The sequence below is a fragment of the Rhamphochromis longiceps genome, linkage group LG23 (genome assembly GCF_057381845.1).
Source record: "Rhamphochromis longiceps isolate RC_006_pf linkage group LG23, R_longiceps_female_GT1.1, whole genome shotgun sequence".
NCBI lineage: Eukaryota > Metazoa > Chordata > Actinopteri > Cichliformes > Cichlidae > Rhamphochromis > Rhamphochromis longiceps.
In genome coordinates this window covers 24,375,184-24,388,431 of record NC_140578.1, presented here as the reverse complement: position 1 = coordinate 24,388,431, position 13,248 = coordinate 24,375,184, and the positions used below count along the sequence as shown (strand labels likewise).

The window sequence follows — 13,248 nt, the reverse complement described above, 5'->3', positions numbered from 1 at the left end:
TACATCATAAACTACACATGAGCAAATTTCCCTAATAAAGTGGGCAGCTACTACAATAGTTTTCCTTCCTCTGTTCCTTGTTTAGATGAGTAACTACATTTGAGCAATTTTGGGATATATATATATATATATATATATATATATATATATATATATATATATATATATATATATATATATATATATATATATATATATATATTGTGGCGAGCTCAGACAAGGAGGAGACGGAGGTATCGTTTGGTCTTGCTTCCCATGAGCTAGCCAGGGAGCACAACTGTTTATTAACATTTGCAGAAGAACACTGCCGCTAGCTAACTGCTCAGCGCGGCAACAACAACACACAGGGTGTCCTCTGACACCGGAAGGACACACCGTCGCAGTGAGAGGGCGTCACCCGTCACAATGGCAACATAGACAAAACATAACTGTACAAACAGAACCCCGAACAGCCCTGACCCGCTACATAGCCCCCACCTAAGGGGTCAGTCGTCCCCGACGACCCCATTACCCCACACAAAATCCTGCAAATTGCGGTTGAAGCGCTCAACCAAGCCATTGCTTTGTGGGTGGAGCGGTGTGGTTCTCGTCTTCTCCACCCCCAGTCGCCGGCAGATCTCCCCGAAGACCTTCGATTCGAAGTTACGCCCCTGGTCACTGTGGAGCTCAGACGGGACCCCAAAACGGGTGAAAATCTCCTCCACCAGCTTCTCGGCCGTCGTCATTGCGACAGTCCATAGCCACCAACACATACCGGTTCCCTGACTCTTTGACGGGGAAAGGCCCTAGGACGTCCACTCCCACTCTTTCCATTGGGGCCCCCACCAGGTACTGCTGAAGGGGGGCAGTGGAGCGTTGAGTTGGGCCCTTCTGTGCCGTGCAGGTGTCACAGCAGTGCACATGAAGTTCCACATCCCGTCGACAGCCAGGCCAGTAGAACCGTCCCCTGAGGCGGCGGAGAGTTTTGGCGTTCCCATAGTGTCCTGCCCCCACCGAGCCGTGGACCAGCTCAAGCATCTGCGACCGCAGCGACCAAGGCACCAACAGCTGCAGGAGATCTCTGCACTGACCGGGGGCCCGCCATCTCCGGTACAGGAGGCCGTCGTGGGTCTCCAGATTGTTGTGCTGGGAGTAGTAGGCCTTCACCTCGGGCTCCTGTCCCGACACCCCCGTCCAGGCGGGGCGTTGCGCCGCCTCTAGCCAGGCCCCCACCTAAACCAACGTCGCGTCGGCCTCCTGCTCACGCTTCAGCTGCTGCGTTGTCAATGGGAGCCACCCCCCTCCGCCGGTTGTGGCCTGAGCAGTAGCCACCCCCAGCACCTCCTGGGCCCGCTCCTCCTGTCGCAGGCAGTAGCGGCACTCGGCGGCTATGCAGGGCTATCTGGAGAGGGCATCAGCGTTGCCATGCTGTCGACCTGCCCGATGCTGGATCTCGAAGTCATAGCCCTGAAGGACCTCCAGCCAGCGGGCCACCTGCCCTTCTGGGTGTTTGAAGTTCAGGAGCCAAGTCAGAGATGCATGGTCAGTGCGCAGGAGGAACCGGCAGCCGTGCAGATATGGCTGGAAGTGCCGCACCGCTAGCACTACGGCGAGCAGCTCCCGCCGGGTCACGCAGTAGTTCCTCTCGGCTCGCCCCAAGGCACGACTGAAGTATGCCACCACCCGTTCTCCAGCCTCGTCCTGCTGGGAAAGGACCGCCCCGACTCCTACATTGCTAGCATCAGTGTCCACAATGAAAGGTTGCCGGGCGTCGGGGTAGGCCAGGACTGGGGCTCTGGTGAGGGCCTCCTTCAGCTGTGCAAAAGCCGCAGCACAGGCCTCCCCCCAGCCAAACAGCTGTCCCTTATCAGTCAGGCGGTGGAGGGGGCTGGCCATCGTCGCCAACCCCTTGATGAACCGACGATAGTAGGAGGCTAGGCCCAGGAAGCTCCGCAGTTCTTGGACATTTGAGGGAGTCGGCCAGTCCCAGACCGCAGCCACTTTTGCGGGGTCAGTGGCAACACCTCGAGCGCTGATCACATGGCCCAAGAACGTGGTCTCTCTCGCCAACAGCCGGCATGTCGCGGGGTTGAGCCGCAGCCCAGCTCGTCGGATGGCACTCAAGACCTCGCTCAGGTGAGACAGTGCCCTGTCGAAGTCGCCACCGTGAACCAACAGGTCATCCAGGTACACAACGCAGCGGCTACGAGGGATATCCACGAGCACCCTCTCCATCAGCCTCTCAAACGTCGCTGGCGCATTGCAGAGCCAAAATGGCATGACCCTGAACTGCCACAGCCCCTGTCCAATGGTGAATGCAGTCTTAGGCCTTGCATCGGGGGCTAGCTCCACCTACCAGTAACCGCTGCGTAGGTCGAGGGAGCTGAACCAATTGGAGCCGGTAACGTAATCTAGGGCCTCGTCGATCCGCGGCAGCGGGTACGAGTCCTTCTTGGTGACTGCATTGAGACGGCGAAAGTCCACGCAGAACCTCGGGCTGCCATCCTTCTTCCCCACCAGAACCACGGGTGACACCCATGGGCTATTGGACGGCTCGATCACCCCAGCCGCAGCCATCACACGGATCTACTCTTCCGCTACCTGCCGTTTTGAGAGGGGCAGCCGGTGTGGGCGCAGACGGATGGGCTGAGCAGAGCCGGTGTCGATGGTGTGCTGGACCAGACTCGTCTGCCTACAGTCTTTGTCACTGGCGGCAAAGATGTCCACATTCTCGTCCAGGAGGCCTACGCTGCTGCACTGCAAAAGGTCATCAACAGCCTCGATGGTCTCGGTCGAGGGAGGTTGAGGCTGAGGCAAGTGGAGATGACCCGGAGCCACCTGCATCCGAAATCTGCTGAGCGGCAGCTGCCTGACGCCTGTCTCGTCTGGTCCCCGCTCCCTGCTTTTGGCCCTGCTGGAGGGCAAAAGTCTCTGCGCCAAGAGTGATAGCCAGCTTTGCGGTGTCGACGCAGGCCCCCCAGTGGCTCAGCAGATCCAGGCCAATGATGCACTGGTCTTGAATGTCGGCGAGCCAGAAGTCGTGCACCAGCTCTAGCTCCTTCACTAGGATCCGCAATGGTTTCTTCCCCCGCATAACGGTTTTCTCCCCCGTCACTGTCATCAGCTGGGTGTCTGTGGGCAACCAACGCTTCACCAGTGGCCCGGATGTTTCAGGGAGCACGCCAGGTCGTATCAGGGAAATGGTAGACCCCATGTCCACCAGGGCCTGGCATGGCAGGTCCTCAACACAGCAGCTCAGGTAGAGTCCCTTGAGGTGCCCAACTCGGCCCACCACTGTGCATCGTCCTTGGAGGGGGGCAGGAAGCTGGAGCGGTGGTCCCCTCGCTACACTGCTCCCTCCTCATTTCCCTGAGGCTGCGTAGTTCCGGTCTTCGGGGCTGGTGCTGGGCAGTCACGCGCCACGTGGCCAGGCTCATCGCACCGGTAGCAGCGGTCGACGAGGATGCCTCCGGGGCACCGAGGGTTGCAGCTGGGACATCTCGGCGACCTCCCCCTCCCCGTCGCAGTCTGCGGCTCTGATTTGGGGGTAATTTGGGGGGGGGCACCTCCTGGTTAGGTCGCGAGGTGAGCACCGGCTCGGCCCTTTCAACCTCAAGGAGCGCCTCACGGAGGGTCTGAGGCATGGCCAGGCGGACATGTTGGCGTAGTCGCTCTGGGAAAAGTCCTCGCAGAAAAGCATACAGGCTTAGCTCCTCACGGGCTGCTGCTGGAAACTCCGGGTAGCCATGACGAGCATACAGCAACACGTCTGCTGCAAAGGTGCCCAGGCTCTCGCCTGGTCGACGGCTCCGGTTGGTTAGCTGCTCTCTGCTCTGATCAGTGGAGTGCCGCTGCCCGAATCGCCTCTCGAGTGCCGCGGTGAGGGCCTGGAGCTCATGCTGCTCTGCCGGGGCTAGGTCAAGGAGTATCTGCAGTGCATCTCCCTCTAATGCTAGCGCTAGGTGTGTAGCAGTCTCCTCTTCGCTCCAGCCACTATGTCTGGCGGCTAGTCGCACTTGTGAGAGGTAGGGCTCTAACGGGGTTAGCCCGTTGTATTTCGGTACCTTAACTGGCGTGGTAGGCATAACTGCTCGCGGTTGGGGGCTCGGCATGTGGCCCATGAAGCATTGCCCTATATATTAGGGGTGCAACGATATTCGTATCGATATTGAACCGTTCGATACAGTGCTTTCGGTTCGGTACGCATATGTATCGAACAATACAACATTTGTAATTTATTTTATCAACTTTCCTTCTGACGATGCTGTCTGTGTTGAGCGCTCAGTGAATCTGCGTTCGACTGCTCCGCCTAGGCTGCACTGTCGAGCGCAGATCCACTGAGCGCTCAACACAGACAGCATAGTCAGAAGGAAGAGCGCAGGGCAAGCTAGCAAGACAGAAGTTAAGCTCTCCTTGTAACATGGACCTCCCCCACCCTCATTCAGATCTGGCGTTTGGAATTATTTTGGTTTTCATGTGACATGAAGGTAAGCGAGTCATGGACTAAAGTAAAACAGTATGTTGGATGTGCCGTGCAATGCTCAATTACATGGGTGGGAACTAGTGTGTTAGCGCAGTTAGCTCGTTAACGTGTTGGCCGTCTAGTCCCATGCACGGGGCGATCGGCGGTAGCTCGTTAACGGAGATTTGCCGTGTTGTGGCGTTAAGGTCATTTCAACGAGATTAACCTGAAAGCACTAGTGGGAACACAACAAATATGACTGCACATTTACGCCGACATCATCCTAGTGCAAAGACAAAAACAACAAGCATGCTACTAACTTTAGCCGAGTCATTTAGACAGCTGTTAGCACATGATTCTCCTTATGCTGCTGAGAATATAGCCCAGAAGAAGCGGATAGTATAGCTTTTATTTTGGAAAGAGACATTTCTCTGTAATAAACTCTCTTTTCCAAAGATGAGTGATTCCTCAATCAGATACAGGGCTTGCAATATCGCTAGCCTGACGTCCTGGGGCTAGCGATTTTTTTCAGTCGGGCTACCAAAATCTACCTCTTCCCTGCCCGTCGGGCTATTGTAGGAAGGAAAAATATATGTCAATGCTTTTGCATTCTTTCAGAAATGTAGCTGGGTAATTATGTCATTGGCATCGGTGAGCCACTGTCAATATGTGACATATTGAAATCACGTTTGAATTTGCGCTTGTTTTTTTGCTTTCACTTTGCAATCATGTGAACTGTGTATAGAGAGCGACAGCACTGATCTGTGAGTGATGATAATTTGTGCACCAATTCCTCTGACATTGTCTTATTAATCGTTAGCTTACTATGCAAACATGACAAGTGAAATCTCCCGCAGCAAGCTTAAACATGTGAGAGGTTGATCGCGCAGAGAATCGCTGAGCTTATGTGAGTGCATGTGTAAAAGCATTTCAGTTTTGCTGAGCCAAATAAGACAGGTCAGGGTGAAGAAGTGACAGCCAAAGAAAAGCTTACCACAAAACGGAAAAGTTATGACAAATCAGACTATAAGGCAAAAAGAAAGTGCAGCTTTATGGTTTCATGGACAAAATAATTTCTGTGGCTGCAATATGATGAGCTAAATAACCAGGGCTGCACATAAGTGGTCCGCAGGTGCGCATTCGCTGTCAAAATAAAAAACACGCACAAGGGTTAGGGTTAAATTTAAAAACTGTACTTTTGAGTTAAAATATATATTTATAATTTTAATAAATGACAAATTAAAAAGGCATGAACATTTTTTTTGTATCGAAAAAATATCGAACCGTAACACCAAAGTATCGAACCGAACCGAACCGTGAATTTTGTGTATCGTTGCACACCCCTAATATATATATATATATATATATATATATATATATATATATATATATATATATATATATATATATATATATATATATATATATATATATATATATACATACAGTTGTGGTCAAAAGTTTACATACACTTGTAAAGAATATAATATAATGGCTCTACCGAGCGTCCCGTTATTTCTAAAAGTCAGATTTTTCTCTGATAGAGTGATTGGAACAAATACTTCTTTGTCACAAAAAACATTCATGAAGTTTGGTTCTTTAATGACTTTATTATGGGTTAACAGAAAAAGGTGATCACATTTTCTGGGTCAAAAATAATCATACGGCAACATGAATTAGCAATTTTGGTGACTTAGAAAGTTGTCAGTGAACTGAGCTTCATAGCATGGCCTCTTAACTGCTTGTGAGCGATTATGAGTGACGACAGCTGGTGACTTCTCTTAGGCCAGTTAAATAGGGCTCATTGGATACAAACGCCCACAAACGCTACAATGGGAAAGTCAAAGGATGGATCTGAAAAAGCGAATTATTGACTTGAACAAGTCAGGAAAGTCACTTGGAGCCATTTCAAAGCAGCTGCATGTCCCAAGAGCAACAGTGCAAACATTTGTTTGTAAGTATAAAGTGCATGGCACTGTTTCGTCACTGCCAAGATCAGGAAGAAAATGCAAGCTATCACCTGCTGCTGAGAGAAAATTGGTCAGGAGGGTGAAGAGTCAACCAAGAATCACCAAAAAGCAGATCTGCCAAGAATTTGAAGCTGCTGGAACACAGGTGTCATTGTCCACAGTTAAACGTGTTTTGCATCTCCATGGACTGAGAGGCTGCCGTGCAAGAAGGAAGCCCTTGCTCCAAAAGCGGCACCTTAAGGCTCGACTGAAGTTTGCTGCTGATCACATGGACAAAGATAAGACCTTCTGGAGGAAAATTCTGTGGTCAGACGAAACAAAAATCGAGCTTTTTGGCCACAATGCCCAGCAATATGTTTGGAGGAGAAAAGGTGAGGCCTTTAACCCCAAGAACACCATGCCTACAATCAAGCATGGTGGTGGGAGTATTATGCTGTGGGGCTGTTTTGCTGCCAATGGAACTGGTGCTTTACAGAGAGTAAATGGGATAATGAAGAAGGAGGATTACCTTCACATTCTTCAACATAACCTAAAGTCATCAGCACACAGGTTGGGTCTTGGGCGCAGTTGGGTGTTCCAACAGGACAATGACCCCAAACACACATCAAAAGTGGTAAAGGAATAGCTAAATCAGGCTAGAATAAAGGTTTTAGAATGGCCTTCCCAAAGTCCTGACTTAAACCCCATTGAAAACATGTGGACAATGCTGAAGAAACAAGTCCATGTCAGAAAGCCATCAAATTTAACTGAACTGCAACAATTCTGTCAAGAGGAGTGGTCAAAGATTCAACCAGAAGCTTGCCAGAAGCTTGTGGATGGCTACCAAACGCGCCTAATTGAAGTGAAAATGGCTAAGGGACATGTAACCAAATATTAGCACTGCTGTATGTATATTTCTGACCCAGCAGATGTGATCACTTTTTTCTGTTAACCCATAATAAAGTCATTAAAGAACCAAACTTCATGAATGTTTTTTGTGACAAAGAAGGATTTGTTCCAATCACTCTATTAGAGAAAAATGAGAGTTTTAGAAATAACGGGACACTCGGTAGAGCCATTATATTATATGCTTTACAAGTGTATGTAAACTTTTGACCACAACTGTATATATTCTGAATTAATTTATTTTCTAATCCCTTTGAGTTGGAAGAAAACAAGAAAACACATTTTTCTATCACTGTGGGCGGGACCCCTCAAAATTTCTACATAAAGATTAGACAGATTTTTTTCTTCCATATTTAAAAAATGTCAGCCTCCATCTCTGCACACACACACACACACACACACACACACACACACACACACACACACACACACACACACACACACACACACACACACACAGACAGAGAGAGAGAGCAAGAGAGAGAGAGAGAGAGACTCACCGCTGCTGCTGCTGCTGCAAATACACAGACAGGAGATCCTGACTAAACAGCTGGACTCTTTAAGCTGCTGCTTTTTCTCAGCTAGATTCTGAGCGGAGACGTCTGTTTGTTTGCAGAGGATGAGGCGGTGATTTACTCCTGGATGTTTCTCCGGTCCGTTTAAAATCCAGCAGGACAGAGTGAAGCTGTCAGGTAAGTTACCAACTCCAAATTTAGTTTAAAATAGTTAAGCCAAATGAGACCAAAATAGAAAAAAAAAATTTCTGCCTGTATTGATCAGTATAAGATTACTTTATCATGAATAGGAATAATAATGTATGCAAAAGTGTTTCTATGGTATTCCTAAGGGGAGCTGGGCATTTATTGTTGTAATTGTTAATTAATATATCAGTTAATCAGATACTTTTTACATTAACATTAACATTAACAAATTAATTAAGTTTGCCATTTAGAATCTACTTTATCGTGTAAAATATCAAATAAAGAACAAAAATAGAAGGTAGATGCTTTAAAGGAAATTTAAACTCAATTAGCTGAAATTTATGAGAGTTTATCTCCGAATTATGCCCCCATTTAATAACATCTACACCTGTAATATCCTTTTTTATTTCCTGCATCCTTATCTCTGCTACACCCACGTTAATATCCCTGTAATTTCCAAAAGGGCACCGCAGTTTCTGAAACATTAGCTTATCGTATGAACATCATTCAGAAGCCATTACACAGCAGCTTGTTTGAGACTCACAGTCTTGATCAAAAAGCTGCTTATCACTCAGTCTGCACCTTGTCATCGGCCTGAATACAGTGCATCCTGTAGAGGGTTTTAATTTGCATCCCGACCTTCGATGCTCTCACATACATCACTGCTAACCTTATCACTGCAAAAACTCAAAATCTTACCAAGTATATTTGTCTTATTTCTAGTCAAAATTATCTCATTACACTTAAAATAAGACACAATCAGCTACAGGGCAACAGTCATTGCATTGGCAGATTTTTTCACTTATTTTAAGCTAAAATATCTTGTATTAAGTGAAAAAATCTGCCAATGGAACAAGTGAAAAATCTCTAGTTTTTCTCTAGTTTCAAGATTCACTGTCTTGAAACAAGTTCCTTTAGCTTACTGAAATGTTGCCCTGTAGCTGATTGTGTCTTATTTTAAGTGTAATGAGATAATTTTGACTAGAAATAAGACAAATATACTTGGTAAGATTTTGAGTTTTTGCATAGACTACAGGCAACTTCTTATTTAATCACAAATCACTGTTTTTCAAAGTTCATCTGATGCATATTGATGAGCCCACACCTTGTTTAATGACTTGTCGTTTTCTCGCGGGGACAGATTTTGAGTTGAGGGACCCATGCTATAGAAAACCTTGTATTATTATGATAATCTTGAACTTTACCAACTTCCCCCTCCAAGGAGGAAGGAGTCGGAGAAGAGGGGGAGGATTTTATTTATTTATTTACTTTTCCTGGAAAGAGGCTGTGAGATGAAGGGGCCGCGATATCTTTTTCACCCTTTGTTTCACTGTCATCTTTTTTTTCTCACAGGTTTCTTGCAGCCGGGCGGAGAAGAGGTGTCCCTCCCACCATGGACTACATTTCCCACCGTGTACTGTCTCTGGGTTACATCATCCATACCTCACTGTGAAATTTCATTTAGCAAGTATGCAAACTTTCAAACGTTTGCCTTCTTTTGAGATGGATCAGTTAACTGTCAGAATAAACGATGTTCAAGTGAATGTTGAGAATGAAACTGTAGCCACATCCTTTGCTTGAATGTATTTCATGCCTCTAAAGCAACACACCCTCATACCAGCAGCACTGATTTCAGTCCTAACGCTGGCTAATGGGGGCCTCTCAAAGGTGCAGGTCATCCATAAACCCTTCTTCTTTTAGTTCTCTTTTCTTTGTGGGAACACTTCTCTTCTCTTTGATGATGACCGCCTATGCCTGCCCTAAGCTCTGCCACTGCACAGAGAGGAACGGCATGGTGGTGCAGTGCACTTCGCGCAACCTGGAAAGCATCCCGCCGAACTTACCCAAGGACACTGTGGTTCTCCTGCTCTCGTCGAACCAGATCCGACACGTCCCAAAAGGAGCCTTCGCTGACCTTCACCACCTCAGGGAGCTGGATCTATCTCACAACGTCTTGGAGAGCGTGGAGGTCGATGCCTTTCAGGGGGTTTCCGAAGCCCTGCGGACCTTGGATCTTTCAAACAACCATCTGAGCGGCCTCCCCAGGGACACCTTCACCAAGCTGCACGCCCGAATCCGCCTCTCCCAGAACCCCTGGCACTGCGAGTGCTCACTGCAGGAGACACTGAGGGAGCTGAGGCTCGACCCTGAGACGGTGAACGAGGTCAGCTGTTTCACGTCAGAGCAGGAGGAGTACGTGGGACAGCCGGTGATCCAGGTCCTGGACTCGGGGATCAACTTTTGCAACTTCCACCACAAGACGACTGACGTAGCCATGTTTGTGGCCATGTTCTGCTGGTTCTCCATGGTGACAGCTTACATCATTTACTACATCAAACACAATCAGGAGGACGCCAGAAGGCACATGGAGTACCTCAAATCACTGCCCAGCACTTCTCACATGAGCAAGGACTACGACACAGTGAGCAGCGTGTTTTAGGATGAATATGGATCAAAGTGCAGCGATGAATACAAATGACAGAGAGGCGATGAATATGTTTACAGCGAGCAATACTGAGAAGTGACAGGCGTGAAGGCACAAAGATTTAAGGAGGAGGTTTTAAAATGTTGCTGTCATCATCAAGTGCAGGCTTTAAACAAAAAGAAAGACACAGCTCAGACTCAGATATTTTACTTCTTTAATAACAAAAGATGTCAGATCCTTATTTCTCACTCCAGTGTATTTAACACACCTCAAAAGTTTGCATATCACACCAAGTTATAGAAGTTCAGCTACCAGCTGAGGAGAACCTGAGAGCCACTTGAGTGTGAAACAGAAATGAGCTCCTCGACAAATAATTCCCATGGCTTCACAGAAAAATATCCAAGTTTGATTTTGTTTAATGCATTTAAAAAAAAAGAAGAAGCAGGGGGACCTTTAGGGGCAACAGCAGAGAAATTAGCTGTAGTAGCTGTTAATCTCTGTTAAAACTGATATATGTTTCCCTCCTAATGTTAAGATGATGTATGCTTAATGATGCAATGCATAAAGGATATAGGTGTTGTAGAGAGGATTTGATGGCTGTAGGAACCCCTGTGACACCCCTGCACTGTCAATTTAAGGTGGCTTGGCAGCCCAGAATTACATTTCACACTTGAGCCCTCGTTTTGCTTCAAATGTTGATGAGTTTGTAACTTTTGGAAGAAGAAATATGATAAATTCCTGCCACAAAAACAAAGTTCAGTTTGAGAACTGAACTGATCGTCTCTTTCTCTATTTTTGCTTAACTAAACTGCACACACGAAATGTTTCATCAAATTTCAGATTCTGGAAAGTCTAGTCGGCCACAACTAATTTGGCTCAAGGATTCTTCCGGCTAAAAGGGAGATTTTCCTCCCCGCTATCGCCAAGTGCTTGCTCACATGGGTCACTGGATTGTTGTGGCTTTCTCTGTATTATTATAGGTTCTTAACCTTACAATATAAAGCGCCTTGAGGCGAGCGTTGTCATAATTTGGTGCTATATAATAGGGACATTGGCTTTGTATGACATCTTTCAGAGTAACAAGTAGATAAAACAGTCCAAAATTGAGTATTTAGAGCAGTCTGAAGTCTGAGCATTTTGTACATAAGGATTCCTTAATTGTGTTCTGAGTGATTTACTTGAAATTTTAACCATGTTTATTATGAGCATTTACAAGTGTAACAGTGTATATTGCTGGATATAAGTGAAAGAATAACAGGTCCCCTTTAAACAAACTCGATATCGACATGATTTAATCTGTTGTCAACATGTAGGCTCATTGAATCTGCACTTCCCCTGCACGGTGGGTGCATGATTGTTGTTTTTTAATTTCCTCAGTCTCTTCCTGCTGCGCCTGACATCTGAAAGCAGCTTAACCAAAGTGGACCCCACCCACAGGTTTTTACACTTCCAACTACTTGACTGTGGAATTCACACCAATTAGGAGCGGCTTGACTTGTAGCACTCGCAGAAAAAGAAGTGGTGACAAATAAGGCAATAACCTGAAAACATGTGTTTTTGTTTGTTTTCATCTATTAATTTGGATTGCATCACACAAATTTCATGCCTGTTGACACACACACTGGTTTTTACTGGAATAATAATTTTATTTAGACTTAACATAAAACCATATTTTTCAATATATGACCTTTTTTGTGTACAAGTTGATGCTCATTAAAAATAGTTGGACAGAAATCAACCAGAAAATATGGACATAGCTGTGATCTCACCCGTTATGTGTGTATTGTTCTATTCATTTATTCATTTATTCATTTATTTTAAGTAACGAGTAATAATCAAAGGGTAGATCGTAACTGAGAGACACTGTGCACTGACAGGGTAGCAATTTGTAGGTAGTCACACCTGAAAGTATTCCCTACTCAGTTTCAAGGGAGTTGTTGAAAGCTCTCCGCCAATCTGCTCAAACAGTCTGCAGGCATAACACATTCCTCACAGTGAGATCCTGTTATCTGTTCGTACAGATTTTACGATGAAAAATACACCTGGCTCCAAATATGGAAGTCATATATCTTCAGCTGCATAGATCTAGATGGAGCTGAATATTAATACGTCTTAAAACCCAGAAATAGTTTCATCCTACTAACGGCTCAAGTTCATAAATCTAACGAGCCATTGTGGAGGGTGCTTCAGTATCCACAGTGTAGTGATCCATTTATCCGCTACATAGTCGTTTATGCGATTCATGTGGTTTCTATCAAACTGCAAAAGTCTTGAGCCACCCTCTTAATACATCTTCATATTTTGGAAGGAAAATGGAAAATGGGTGTAACAGTTTATTGGCCAGCAAAAACAGAGTATCAACTATCCTAATGAGCCTGAAAGTCAAAATTTGGTGTGACCACTTTTATTCTTTAGCACAGTCTGATCTGTCTTAGGCAGCTTTCTTATAATTTCTTTAAGGAATTGTAGCGGGGCGTGGTCGGTGGTGCCAGGGCAGGGAAGGCAGATGCACTTGCGGAGCATCTGCAATCACGCCTCTCTGGGTTAAAACACTGAACGGGGTCCTATCATGTCGTTGTTGTGGTTGGTGATGTGTGCGGTTGGCAGTGGGAGAGCTGTGGCTGTTCGTGTGTTTATAAGCAACTGTGTTCATAAAGAGATGCTTAAAAGCATAAATATGTCATCGGGTCTGCCGTGGTTCATTACAGTAGTCTTCAGAAATAGTTCTCCAGGCTTCTTGAAGGACATTTAAAGCTCTTCTTGGATGTTTCTGCCTTTTGTTCTGTTCTCTGTCAACATGATCCTACATTGCTTCAATAATGTTGA

General features: G+C 46.3%; 1 pseudogene; it reads left to right on the top strand.

Moving 5' to 3' along the window:
- The first annotated feature begins 9,648 nt into the window (after positions 1–9,648).
- LOC146642011 (leucine-rich repeat-containing protein 3 pseudogene) lies at positions 9,649–10,802 on the top strand (annotated as a pseudogene).
- Positions 10,803–13,248: the final 2,446 nt, after the last annotated feature.